A 14,638-nucleotide genomic window follows, 5' to 3' on the forward strand; every position below is an offset into this window, starting at 1 on the left:
CTAATAGGACATTTCCAATTGTCGGGTTTGCACTTCTGTAAATGCTTCCCATGTGTACGTTTTTTTGGCTCATGCTGGCTAGATCACAGCTATTTCTATTTAATATGTTGAGATAATTCTTTAAAGCAACCCCGTTTTATGTAACATCGTTAGCTCATTCGGTGTCCATCTACATCATTTCTCCACAGTGTTTTTACGTGATAGATACCAGGGAAGACTCAGAGAGCGTATTATCCATCACCCTCCAGCTGGTAGGTTCATTATTTTCCCATTCTCCCGACCGTGCGTATTAGAGCAAGCATAAACACACTGTTGGTTATTCAGTCTTTGTGACCCTTACTGCAGGTTATGATATATACTGGCCCTACTTATATGGCAGTTGCTCGGTTTTTTATGTTCACCCACAGACCACGCACATATACTCAGATGTTTTTATGTGTTATTGTTCTAGAATAATGAGCGGTGTTTTCTGCTTAAGTATATTTTCGTTAGCTGACTATTAGTCTGTCCTTCCATTAGATGGGCAGCACTACTACATAGGATGAATGTCTTATTGATCCACACTAGGGGATATGTACAATGATTTTTCTGCATAACACAGTTGATATGCTCTAACGATTGAATGTTCTTTTAATGACAAATTTTGAAAGCTATTTCTTTTTTCCTCCCTGTGTATACTGTTTATCCTTTTGCAGTTGAATTTTTTTGACACATACATTTCTCTGTATTATATTTGCTCTAGGTACTCGCCCCTGAAGAAGGGAACAGGGCTTCCCGAAATGCATCGGGCGACAACTAGAAACTACACTTAATGTTATTTCTTCAAATGGATTAACTTGAAGCATAGTGGCTCATTAAGTCACACATATATTTGTATTTTGCTCTTGTTATCAACCATATAGAGTTATGTAAAGATAACATTGCATGATTAATAAGATGAGTTGAAAAGGCAGGATTATTACTGAATAATCACTGTGAAAAATAAAATTTATGTTGGCAATATCCAGGTATAGAACTTTTGATTCATTAGCATTTTATCATATGTTTACTTTGTGAGAATAACTTTCTCCTAGGAACAGTGCATCCTGCATGTAGGCTCAGCTTGCATTTTCAGTCACAGTATTTCTTTGTGTGAGCATCTAAACAAGTCTGCTTCTCCAGAACTATGACCACAGTTGATCACAGTGAGCTTTCAACCTCGGAATAGGAATAATTTTCCACGACGATACACACGTTTGTTTGTTTAAGTCGCTATAGCAACAATTGCCACTCGTAGCATTTACAGTCAGTGCACAAGACGTAGCGCGTTTGTATTTCCTTCGGTGATATACACACCTATGTATATTTGGAAATCTCTGCATTTTCTTCATGGTGCTGACAATGATGTTTCATTTAAAGGAAGTGTGGAGCAACGGAGTGGAAGGTACTTTATTCATGGACTTCATCACATTCTACTTGGCTGACGAAAGTCCACGGCGTCTGCAGGGAGCAGTGTACACAGACCCCGGGTGAGAGATCGCTCTCCGGAACTGGCATTACTTATTATTTTGTTTTGAAGTGCTTAGTTTCTCAGTGTTTGTGAGGATTGCATACTGTTTTAGCATAATCTTTTGTTTTGTTGCTTTAACCTGTTGGTCTATTCAAATTACTACAGTGGTCTCTGCTGTGTTTGCTCTATCGTCTGTTTGTGGGATCAGGTCGACATCTTTTAACTCTACCGTGTGCCCTTCTTTGGGTGAGTTCTGAGTCAGGCTTTGTCAAAATCAGTTTTGTAGGGTTAAGATGTACCTCGTGGTGTATCCTATGTAGGGCTTGGTGTAGTTTTGTTTATCAGTGTGGGTGTGGTGTCTTTGTGGGTAGTCAATTCCCATACCAGTTCACAGGATGTGTATCCCCACAAGTCCTTTTATTTTCTTCCCAGGGTTATTGTCCTTACCTTGGGGTGTACCCTTTTTAGGGGAGGTTGGGTATTTGCGGGTCATCCATGCCCCATGTTTATTCCCAGGACTACTTTCCTGCGACGTACCCTTTGTGGGTAGTCCATGCCCATTTTTTTCCTAGGTTTAGTGTCCTGTGGTGTACCCTTTTCAGGGGAGGTTGATTATTTGCGGGTAGTCCATGCCCACTTTTATTCCCTGGTTTAGCGTCCTGTGGTGAACCCTTTTCAGGGGAAGTTGAGTCTTTGTGGGTAGTCCATGCCCATTTTGTACCCTTGGGGAGGTTGTTCATTTGCGGGTAGTCCACGCCCATCTTGCGTCCCAGGGTTATGTTCCTTACTCTGCGGTGTACCCTTCTCAGGGGAGGTTGTTTATTTGCGGGTAGTCCACGCCCATCTTGCATCCCAGGGTTGTTTTCCTTACCCTGCGGTGTACCATTTTCAGGGGAGGTTGAGTCTTTCCGGGTAGTCAATGCCCATTTTTATTCCCAGGATTAGTGTCCTGCGGTGTACCCTTTACTGGGGAGGTTGAGTGTTTGCGAGTAGTCCATTCTCCACACTCTGCGCTGTCCCCTGTTTTGGGGGGAGATTGTTTGTGCACTATTTTCCTATCGATGTCTAGCTTCTTGCAGCTACTGGCCAGGGCTTCATTTTGGTAAGATTTTGAGCTGTGAATCTATCGTACGTTTAGTGTCAGCACATCTTTATCAGGGGTAGTTTATTTTTTTTCTTTGGTGAATTCTTGTCAAAGGGGTTTGCTCTCTTGGGTTATCTTAAGTAAGTCTTACCCCTATTGTGTCTCTCCCAGTCTACACTCATTTTTGTTTCTAGGGTGTTTACCCTGTGGTGTACCCATGTGTGGGGAGGTTATGAGTGTCAGCAGCTAACTTAGCTGTTGGTCTTGTTTTTTTTTTAAACCTTGCTGTTTTGTTAAGGGAGGGGGATGAGGCACATTGTGACATAATGATGTTTTCTTTGTTCTTTTCTCTGCTAATGATACCTCATGCTAACGTCATCTCATGTTGTACATTATTACTTTTGGTTCATCTCAATTGTGTACTTCCCTGCTGATTGTTGCATTTAAGGTATTATTGCCGATTACTCCTTTATTCTGCTCTTACTCCATAAGGGAAGAGGATGTGTAGTAAATGTCCTCTCCACTGTTCTTCTCTGGCTAGACTGTACTATGTTATCTGTGACATCATAGAATGCCTGGTTGTCCCTCTAGCTCACAGTGTATCTCTCTTACTTACTGTGGCAGTTGGTCATCTCAGGCTGAGCTGCTAACAGCTGGCTCCTGGTGGAGTTTTCCTTACATCTTAACCTGTCTATCTAACCTGGAAGGAACCTACAATAAAGGATCTTAACTTACCAAGTGGACTCTGCATCTTTCATTTACCACAGTTTGCAGCACTCATTGTGCCACCAACTGAGGTAGCACCTTAAAACATAACCCAGTCGCCATTGCAGCCTGAATGGAGCTTTAAACTGCCAATTCGACATAGCAATATAAACCCCTTGCCAAGTCTTTAACTCTCCTTATATTGCATATAATTCAACCCTAAGGTGGGTCCTAGGTAGCCCATTGGGCAGGGTGATTTCTAAATAAAGGGCCAGACATGTACATTTAAGTTCTACATGTCCTGGTAGTGAATAACTACTAAGTTCATTTTTTACTACTGTGAGGGCTACCTGTCCTAAAGGATAACATTGGGTTGCCTTATCACATTTAATAAGTGTTCAATTTCGATAGGGACCGGGTAATCTCTTCATGTTTGGTGTCTATGAAATTGTAAGGAACATCCTCTTCAATGGTAAATTTGGATTTTTAAGTACAATTTTGAAAATGCCACTTTTAGAAAGTTTGCCTTTTTCTGCCCTTATCCCCTTTAGGCCTGCAGCATGTTGTGGGTCTCATGACTTGGTGTAACTGACAGACTTTGTGAATTCTTCCCAGATAGTCAAATATTCGAGCAATTGGGTGTGCCTAAATAGCCATCCCTCAAATTTGGACTGACCATTGTCTCATCCCATTTGATATCGAGATACTAGCTCCTTCCGCATCCAGCAATAAGCGCTCCCACCCTTCCTTCACAGTCAACTTGAGGAAAGTGACGGAACGTATTAAGCTAGAATCTCAACCCCTAGCTAAGGCCCCCAAACCAACTGGAGACGTAGCAGTTGACTGTCGCAACTTCCATGCGTGGATGGACCAAATCGTCTCAGATAATTCCGACCCTAAAGGCCATTATGCGACATGCCACAAAAGAAAGCCAAATGCACCCTGGTTTACCCAGACTTTAACCGATAGCCATCTTCTCTGTCGTAAATCAGAAAGGAAATGGAGACAAACTTATGATGAGGCCTCAAGAATGCTTTATGTCCAACAGAGGAAATTATACCTCTCCAGCATAAAAGTGGCCAAAAAGGAATACTTTACTAAGGCCATAAATGAAGCCCACCAAAAACAAAAAGCAGTTTTTTCTATAGTCAAGTCCTTCACCCACCCAAAAGCCCTCTCGCCCGAAATTCCCCATCCGAAATTCTGTGTAATCAAATTGCAGATTTCTTTGTAGATAAAATCGTTAATATTCAGAGAGACTTTCCCCCTCCCTCGATTACCCCCCTCGAGGTAACGGATAACTATTCCCCCATTTGCAGCTTTAAACCTGTTTCTCTCCAGCAAACAGAAAAAGCAATTTTGGCCTGCAAATCAGGAGCCCCTACCGACTCCTGCCCTCCTGGCATTCTTCACCATCTAATCGAGGTAGTAAACCCCTGCATCAACACCATTATCAATAAATCTCTAGAGTCGGGGATAGTGCCCAGCGACTGGAAGAAGGCTATTGTAAAGCCCCTGATGAAGAAGCAGAACAAATCTCCTACTGATCTTACCAACATGCGCCCCATCTCATTACTACCCGTCCTAGGTAAGATCACGGAACAGTTAGTACATGGGGAGCTTAAATCATTTGTAGAGACCCATAACATCCTGCATCCTCAACAGTCGGGATTTCGCTCCGGTCATTCTACCGAAACAGCCTTGCTAGAATTATCTGATTCCATTAAGTTCTTGCAGGATGAAGGAAAGCAAGCCGTCCTCATCCTGCTTGACCTAACAGCAGCGTTCGACACCATCTCTCACGTCATTCTGATTAATAGAATGCGAGAGATTGGCGTGACAGACACCGTTCTGGCATGGGTAAAATCTTTCCTGTGTAACAGGTCACAGACTGTGTCTTTGGGTCCCTACCTATCCAGAGAAAAACCCATTAAATCAGGAGTGCCCCAGGGGTCTATATTAAGTCCCCTCTTCTTTAACATCTATATGGCTCCCCTCCTCGCTGTGATAGAATCTCATGGGATCCTCGTCACGTCATACGCTGACGACACACAACTTGTCGTCACAATTGATAAAAAGTGTATGGACGCAGACCTGCGATTCCGAAATTGTCTCTCTGATGTATTTCAGTGGCTGAACGAAAACCACCTGAGATGCAACAGTGCAAAGACAGAAATCATTCCGCTGGGTAAAGACCTATCCTTCTGCCCGAAAGACTGGTGGCCCACAGGATCAGAGGCCCCACCCAGTGCAGTATCCTCCTCACGGAATCTGGGCGTGCAATTCGACTCATCCCTTTCTTTCGACGACCACGTCAGGATCACTGCTGGATGCTGCTTTGGACTCATTAAATCCTTAAAGAAATTCTTCAACTACCTCCCCATGGCAGCTCGAAAATCAGTCGCGGTAGCCTTAATACTCTCCCGACTAGATTACTGCAATGGTTTAATGGCTGGAGTGAAGAAGTCCACCCTCAGGAAGCTACAAAGTATACAACATGCAGCCGCTAGACTGGTCCTGAAACTTCCTAGAAGGTCATCAGCCTCAGCAGCATTAAACTCCCTGCATTGGCTATCACTTCATAAAAGAATTCTTTTTAAACTCCTGCTCACTGTTTTCAAATCCTTGAAAAATACAGGGCCTCACTACCTTGCTAAACGCTTCATACATTATAACCCCACACGATGTCTGAGATCCTCCGGGACCAATCTCATCACGGTCCCAAGGTTCAAGTACAAAACTAGGGGTGGGAAAACCTTCACCGTCCTGGCAGCAAGAGCATGGAACAACTTACCCGTCAATCTCAGATTAATTGAGAAGGAGAGTCTCTTCAGGAAACTCCTTAAAACCTGGGTTTACCAACAACCAGACTCCTCTGTACTGGCAGCCATCTAACTTAGATTCTCGCCACATACCACCTATCACCCACATTCATGCTCAGCGCCAAGATGCTCCTCCCGGAGCGAAAGTTTGCGCTCTATAAATACCCATAAATATCAAATATCAAATATCTGCTCACAGGATGGTGTGGTGGAGCTGAAGACATCCCTACTTGCAACTGAACAGTCTGTGTTCTGTCTTCACACAAAGAGCTTATCATCTTCACTTTGTGACTGCAGCCAGTTCATATCCAGTGCAGGGGAGTCAGGAAATTCCATTAAACCTCTAGAAGATTCTTTCACCTTCAAAGGCATAACTGGCTATAAAAATAGGGCCTCCAGACCCTCGCCTCAGTTCACTTTCTGGACCTGCAAAAGGACTCTCAGAAGATTGCCTGCCATTGTGACCAGCTGTGCACTCTGCAAGACAGCTTTGCTGTACCTGGAAGGACTATTTTGCTACCTGGAGCTTTCCTTGGATTCTCAGAGCACAGCCCTACTGTTGAGCCCTGCATCTTCACCTGAGGTCAGGACTACCAATGACTCCAGGGGCTGGTTTTCTGGCTGTTTGGCTTGGCCCTTTTTGCAGGGTCATCCTTGAACTTTTTGCCTTCCTCCTATATTTTCTCTGACCTGTTGTTGGCTATTCTATGACTCTGGGCACTTTACCACTGCTGATCAGCGCTAAAGTGCATATGCTCTCCCTGTAGTAAATTGATGTATGAATTAGTGATTCCATGATTGGCTGGTTTAGTTTACTTGGCAGACCCTAGTATTTTTATTTATTTATTTTTTGGATTTGTAAAGTGTGTAGCTGCCTCAGCAACGAGGCGTCCCAGCGCTATCAGAAACCCCAACTAACCCGGGCCGATCAGTAAACAACAACAGATTAGACTACTTACAGGGAAATAGCCAGGTCTTTAAGGCTTTTCGGAATGCCAAATGATTCAGCATTACTCTCATGGTGAGAGGGAGTGTATTCCTAAGTTTGGCAGCCAAATAACAGAAGGAACAATCACCGACCCTCGCTCTCCAGATGCGTGGGACACAGACCAATGCAAGGTCAGCAGATCGAAGCAGGCGACCCGTCTCATAGTACTCCAGCAAGTGGAATAGCCCTGGAGGGGCCTGTCGTGACAAAATCTTGTGAGAGTAACAAAGTGCCCTAAACTCAATACGCCGATCAACTGGGAGCCAATGGAGCCTAGGAAGCACATGGGCAACGGAGTGAGATCTAGGCAGAGCAACCAAAAGCCGAGCCGCCGCATTCTGAGCCCTCTGAAGGCATTTAATGCTCGCTTTATTGGCGCCCAGGTAAAGACAGTTGGTGTAGTCCAATCTGGGCACAATAGATGCCTGGATGGTAGTCATCCGCACCTTAGGGGGAAAGAAACCGAGCAGTGGCCTGAGACCGCGCAATAGTCCAAAGCAAGTCCCCGCGAAGGCTTTCGACTGTCAGGTTACTGTCGAACCACACTCCCAGGATTTTCACGGCCTCTTTAGGGCGGGGGCGGGCTTGAGGCGATCCGGCCAGCAATGCTCAGACCACAGCTCATGGTCCTTGCCAAAGAGGAGAATCTCTGACTTGCTGGCGTTCAACTGTAAGCAGTTAGCTGCCATCCAGTCTGAGATAGCCAAGAGGTTGTCCTTAAACTTACCCAAATTGGTGTCGCACTTCTTCGAGAAAGCAAACACCAATTGGGTATAGTCGGCATACGAGACCAGGGACAACCCCCTGCTCTTAGCCACCTCTGCCAAGGGTCTGACATACAGATTGAACAAAAGAGGACTCAGAACGGAGCCCTGAGGGACTCCCCACTGTAGAACAGCCTCCCGAGAGTGGTATGGAGGAACAAGGACCTGAAAGGACCTGTCTTCAAGAAAGGACCGAAACCAGGCCATTGTCACATCTCTCAGCCCCACTTGGGAAACAGTATTGAAGGAGGCACTTAGGTCCAGAAGGACCAGTGCCCCAGGCATGCCCAGGGCTGGTAATCCAAATGCTGCTGGTGGGCTTGCAGCACTGGTTTTGCCACCCACAGAAGCAGCCTGTAAAGGTGTGTCTAAGGTCTGCCATTGCAGAGCCTGTGTGCAGTCTGGTACTACCATGCTGACCGGGCAATTGCATCCACTTGCCAGTCCCCAAACCTTCTCTTTTCTTGATGTCAGACACCCCTATGGTAGGCCCAAGGGCAGGGTGCATTGTGACTTTAAGGTAGGACAAGCCCTGATGTGTGTGGCATGTCCGAATAGTGAATTACAGCCATTTTCGTTTTTCACTATTGCAAGACTACCTGTTCTTCATAGGCCAGAATGGGCAGTTAGATTATTACATCTTATAATCCTAACTGATTCAGGGAACACAATAGAAATTCGAGATTAGTATGCCTAAACTCAGAATGATAAAATGCACATTTTAACATTCTGTGTTTGAAAATACCACTTTTAGAATGTAGGTATTTTCTTGTCTAACTATCCAAGAATACCTCTGCTAGGTTGTGTATTCCTTGTCTAGAGTTTGAGTGACAGAGCTGGGGGATTCCCGGAGACAGAGTGAGTCAGCCCAGTGGTAAATAGAGAGATCTTCATCTAGATGGAAGGGAGGAGTTGCAGCTGGGACCTGAATAGAGCTGTGCCTTCAAACCACAGTGTTGGCTCCACCTCTTGTGGTGCGTCTGATGTCTCTGCCCTGCACTGTGAAAGGACAGGAGTCATGTCAACAGAGTGCTCCAGGGCTGTGCCTTCCCTTCACAATGCTGGCTCCACCTCCTGTGGGGGTCTTATGTTTCTGCCTTGCACTGTGAAAGGAAAGAAGGAGTCATGTAAACAGAGTGCTCTAGGACTGACCAGAAGTGGTTTGGATTAGGCATAGGCCCCCCTGCTCTCAGAGGACAAAGGATTTTGGGGTATAAATAGTGGGACCCTGATCCCATGAATTTAGATCACTTTTGGACAATAAAGAAGAAACCTTTGCTGAGGAGAGGAACATGAAGAGACTGAGGAGAGACTATCCCTAAGCTGAAGTGCTGCTTGGGGGATTGGCCTGCAGTGGTTGCCTCACTGCCAAAGAAAGGAGAGAGTATTTTTGTGTGTACTTTCATCAACGTGTGCAAGGATCTCCAAGGGCTTAGAACAGTGCTTGCCTCTCGCTGAAGTCTCAGGGACAACAGACTTCATCCACCAGCTCCTCAAGAGTTCTCCTGAAGTGCTTGCAGTTGCCTTGGACTTTTTGGGGACTTGCGTGTTGCAAGGAGCTGGAAACGTGACTCAAGATTGAGAAGTGTGTCGAAGAACTCCCGCTGCCGCTTCACAACATGAAGCACCTCGCATCGCAGGAGGAGAGGAACAACGTTGCAGTAGATGCTACCGCATCACTGAGAAGCATGTCGCCGGAGTAGAGGATCGACGTCGCATCAGACGCCGCTGCATCTCCAAGAAGTGTGTCACAGAGCCTGTTGCGGCTCATCGCCGGAGAAGAGTCTTGACATCGCAGCAGACGCCGCCGCATCACTGGGAAGAGTGTCGCAGGGCCTGTCACGGCTCGCATCGTTGTGGAAGCAACTCGCATCGCCAGGAGAGAGGATCGATGTTGCAGCAGACGCCGCCGCATCACTGGGAAGCGTGTCGCGCAGGGCCCGTTTCGGCTCTCATCATGTCAAGCATTTGGCATCGCTGTGGGAGAGGATCGACATCGCAGCAGACGCTGCAGCATCACCGGGAAGCATGTTGCATCAAGGAAAAAGGGCAATCTTTATTTCTTTGGAACAGATATTCAACGCATCACCATCCTTGCATGATGACAGGAACTACCGCATCACCATTCCTGCAACACTTTTATTTCCCTGCGTGTCGTATCTTAAGGTACATTGACTCAAAGTGTTGCATTTTAAGATCTAAAGAGAACTAAGCTAATTCTACCATTTTAGGTACGGTATTGTGGATTTTTGTCATTTGTGGTCCTGTGTTAAACCTATATAAAGAATACTTATTTTTAATGTACAACTGTGAGGTGTCCATCTGTAGTGTTCTCACTTGGTTACTGTATGTGTTCACAAATGCTTTACACACTGCCTCTGAGATAAGCCAGTCTGCTCATGCCAAGCTACCAAGGGGGTGAGCAGGGGTTATTTTATGAGTGCACCCCCTTACCCTGACTAGAGCAAGGGGCTCTATGTGTCACAAGTACCTACCTGTGCCAACTAGAGACCCCCAAAACTCACACTGGCCTTCCGTTCAGAGCCACAGGGAGATAAAAGGCTCCCACCATTTTCAACCCACACCTGGACCCAGCGTGAGTGAGTCCAGAACTCCCAAGCAGGTGCGGTTGGTGGTGGGAGTACTGCCGGGTACTGACGTAGGGCAAGGAGTGGCACTGTGGGGGGTAGTAAAATACGGAATACGGCCAAATACAGGTAAGTAAACCTATAAATAAATAAAACAAATTTTGTTGCACGCACTGCATCGCCAAATGTGATACAGTGCGAGCAACAACATCCGTTTTATTTATTTATATGTTTACTTACCTGTATTCGACCGTATTCTGTAGTTTACTACCCCCCACCCTACCCCTCCCCTGTCCCACGTCACCACCCGGCAGCACTCCCACCACCGACCACTACTGCTCCCAAGTGGTGTCCTGAAAGACTTAGTGCTTAAGGTGATCAGGGGCCATATTACATAAAGTGCTCGGGGATGCAATGGGCGAATGTGCCTGCTTTGCTCACACCTGGGGCACTTTGGAATCACAGAAGGGGTAGCAGACGCTTGTGCAGCCTATTCTGTAATATCAATAGCGCTGGGGGACATAAAGCACCAGTGTTATTTTCAAGGGGCTGTCCCTATTTTGCAAGTCTGTAATATCAATAGCGCTGGGGCACATAAAGCACCAGCGTTATCTTCAAGGGGCTTTGCCTCTTTTGCAAATCCCCTTGCCTCTGTGCTGTAATACTGACTTGGGCCCAGAGCCAAAGAAGCCCCCAGGAAGCACACTAACAGTGCACCCCCTAATAGGGGTCCCCTAGCAGGGGAAAGAGGGTCTCATGGACACCCCAGATATCCCCTTGCCGGCGAGTGTGAAGGACTGGGTTCTTTAAGACCCAGCGGTGCCAGGGCACAACACCTGAAACCTTCGTGGGTAACCTGCTCCGGCGTACGAATGACAGAGACACGGGACACTTCCTTCGGCGTCAAAGATTCAAGGTTTATTTGCTGCAGGGAACACAGATATCACAGGAAGTACATCGAGTGTAGTTCGGGGAGACTGCTTCAAATTGGTTCTGTGGATCGCTCCTTTTATACAGTTTTTACCCATAAGACAACATGGTACACAAAAGTTTACGACCCGGTTCCCATCATTATCCCCCAGAGGGGTCGCTTTGGTCACTTTGATACACATGAGGTCCGGAACATAAGTGCAGAAACATTTGGCGGTTCCCAACTGTAAAAACCCATCTTCCCACTATTAGCGAATTCCAATCAGCAGTAAAACAGATCAAAATAGGAACAAGGACAGGTGTAGAGGAAGACGGAGACAGTGGGAAGATTGGAAAGGGTGTAAAAGGGGAGGTATCGGGAAACACGAGATACAGGCATCAAAGGGACGTGCCTAATGAGATGCACGGCTGGGACAATAAGTCCGTGCGGCAAGATGAGCCTCGAGCGGCACCATCTGCTTTACAGTAGCATCCCCCTCGTCATAAAGACACTTACAAAGAACATGTGTCTTCCGCAAATATCTTGGGAGTCCCAGGGTCGCGAAGCGGACAACGTCCGTTCGCTGGCTACTTGAGGGCAAGAGACAAAATGGATGCCGTATCTAAGATGGAACCCGTGGGTACAGATGAAAAACCCACATAACAAACGAACGGTTTAAGCTAGCACAGCGAAACTGCGCATGCTTACTAAACTCGTCATTTGCGGTTCATAGATACCAGACTCGACCATATTCGTACGAGTCGAAAACACCACTTACAATTGTCACGGAACCTCAAGTGGAGTCACTGACTGCACCCACTTGCAAGGGATTCTCTAATCCCCTTCAAAAGCGGAGGTGGGTTTCAGTCTGCACTGTGAAAACACAGAGTGGCTGTAAAGTAGCCGCTCCATTTTTTCCCCTAAATGCACTGCCCTGGGTGCAGTTTTGATTGTTTACGCCAGGCATACCTTTTTGAAGGTGCACCCAAACAATGAATATGTGCTCAATGTGTAATGTAGCCCCAGATAGTCAAAGTCCAAACTGTCGATTTCCAATACATTTGGATAAAACTGCTTGAGAACCAAGGGAAGTCCAGGACCAAACTGCTCGTCTATCTGTCCAAAGTGCATCTCCGGATGGCCTGACTATGTGGCTGTGCCCACTATATTCTTCTCCGCAACAGCAAAGCCTGTTCAGCAGTCCTTTGCCAAAGGGGTACCTGAGGCCCTGGAACTCTCCTTGGCTCCTGCCTTATCTGGGTGGAGTTTTTTGACTTCCATAAAAACAGAACCAAGGAGCCCCGAAGACTCCGCTCCCTCCTTGGACACAACCTGCAGCCTTGGCCTGTTGAACATTACTTGCCCAGAAAAATTTTGCTTCAAACTTTCTCCAAGTCCGAATGTAAACTCTGACCAGGCCCAATCAATCTTTTGTACCTGATCCACGCTTCATCGTGGATAGCCATATTTTTCAACTTTGACATTGTCTCAAATGACTTGATTTCCCGCAGTTAGTGGAAACATGTCGTGCAAACTCCTGCAAATGGTGGGAGATATATTTAATTGGGAGTAGATTTTCACAGAACGGGAAGTTAACACTAAGAAGTTCCACCAGCTGGTTAAGGACTACAGTTATCAGGAATTTATAAGGGTATTTGTTTAGTTTCTTCTAAACATTTATCTATAACTAGACCCTTGCATGATAGCTACAGCCACTTTAGGACGACAGTTATCAGGAATTTATAAGGGTATTTATTTAGTTTCTTGTAAACATTTATCTATAACTAGACCCTTGCATGACAGCTACAGCCACGTTGATGGAGTACCCACTTCCACAATGTTAGCAAACTCAAAGTGCTTTTATTTTTCACCACAATGTGGCGGAGGGGCTATATCTACTACAATGGTAGGCAAACATTTCACTACCAAATGTTGAAATTAGCCTCAACATTTCAACCTATGTCTGTGTCACAATTTTTGATGGTTCACTCGGTGCTTAGGTATCACTTCTTCAATATTGCTCACTTAAGTGGGTTCTAATTTAAACATGTTATCCCAAATTTGGCCTAGATTACATTTTTCAACATTGCATACTGAAAATATATCAAAAAGGGAGGGAGGGAGGTAAGGTAGTTGATCAATGGATCAACGGACACGGTTTACCACACAGGGTGGTGGAAGGTCCAGTTACAGCTTGTGTCCGTATCTTGCACTAGGAATACAAAAGGGGGGTTGCTGAACTGTTCCTATGGAGAGTGAGGGAAGAGTTAACTGGCATGACCACAGATGTTAGAGTAACATCCTGGGGCATCCATTTTGTTGGATGTAATTGCCTCACACACCCCGAAGGATGTCATGCTTCATCATCGGCGGTTGCTCCTCGTCGGGGAGGCGGTGCAATCCCCGACTGGCTCACCTCAAAGAGGGGCTCTTTGGCGGAGATCTTTTTCCAACAGCCTTATGGTGAGGTGGGGGTGTGTGGGCTGGGCTAGGTGTAATGGTGTGTGGGATATTAAAATATAGCAAGGGGTACCGGAATTCAGTTTATTCTGGGGGTCCCCTGGCTGCAGTTAAAGAAGTGGGGTTAGCTCACTAGGTGTCAGCAGGTTAGGTCGGGTGACCCTAGATGAGACTAAAGGTGATGCTGGTCGACATGTTTCTCGCTGTGGGTCTAGTCACCCGCGATTCATCAGGACCTTAATAAAGTGCAAGGGAAAACATGCTAATGTCATGTGTGTCATTCGTTACCTCTGTGGGTACTCCTATGCCTAATGGTTAAGGATTAAATGCCACATGAGGGGTCGGCGGGACAGTACATCAGGGATGAGCCCAGGGGGTTAGCTCCATACTCCTGTGTCCGCGTAGTCAGACCTACCCTTCTCCGCCGAGCTTGAGCATGTTTTCCCTTGCACTTTATTAAGGTCCTGATGAATCGCGGGTGACTAGACCCACAGCGAGAAACATGTCGACCAGCATCACCTTTAGTCTCATCTAGGGTCACCCGACCTAACCTGCTGACACCTAGTGAGCTAACCCCACTTTTTTAACTGCAGCAGGGGAACCCCAGAATAAACTGAATTCCGGTACCCCTTGCTACATTTTAATATCCCTCACACCATTACACCTAGCCCAGCCCACACACCCCACCTCACCATAAGGCTGTTGGAATAAGATCTCCGCCAAAGAGCCCTTCTTTGAGGTGAGCCCGTCGGGGATTGCACCGCCTCCCTGACGAGGAGCAACCGCCGATGATGAAGCATGACATCCTTCGGGGTGTGTGAGGCAATT

General features: G+C 46.2%; 1 long non-coding RNA gene across 1 annotated transcript; it reads left to right on the plus strand.

Annotated features, from left to right (window-relative positions):
* Positions 1–210: 210 nt before the first annotated feature.
* On the plus strand, positions 211–1,002 carry LOC147665792 (uncharacterized). Its single transcript, XR_015304973.1, has 2 exons — positions 211–251; positions 743–1,002. It is a non-coding gene; the product is annotated as an uncharacterized LOC147665792 (long non-coding RNA).
* Positions 1,003–14,638: the final 13,636 nt, after the last annotated feature.

Source organism: Lissotriton vulgaris, unplaced genomic scaffold, assembly GCF_964263255.1.
Source record: "Lissotriton vulgaris unplaced genomic scaffold, aLisVul1.2 SCAFFOLD_2564, whole genome shotgun sequence".
Taxonomy (NCBI): domain Eukaryota; kingdom Metazoa; phylum Chordata; class Amphibia; order Caudata; family Salamandridae; genus Lissotriton; species Lissotriton vulgaris.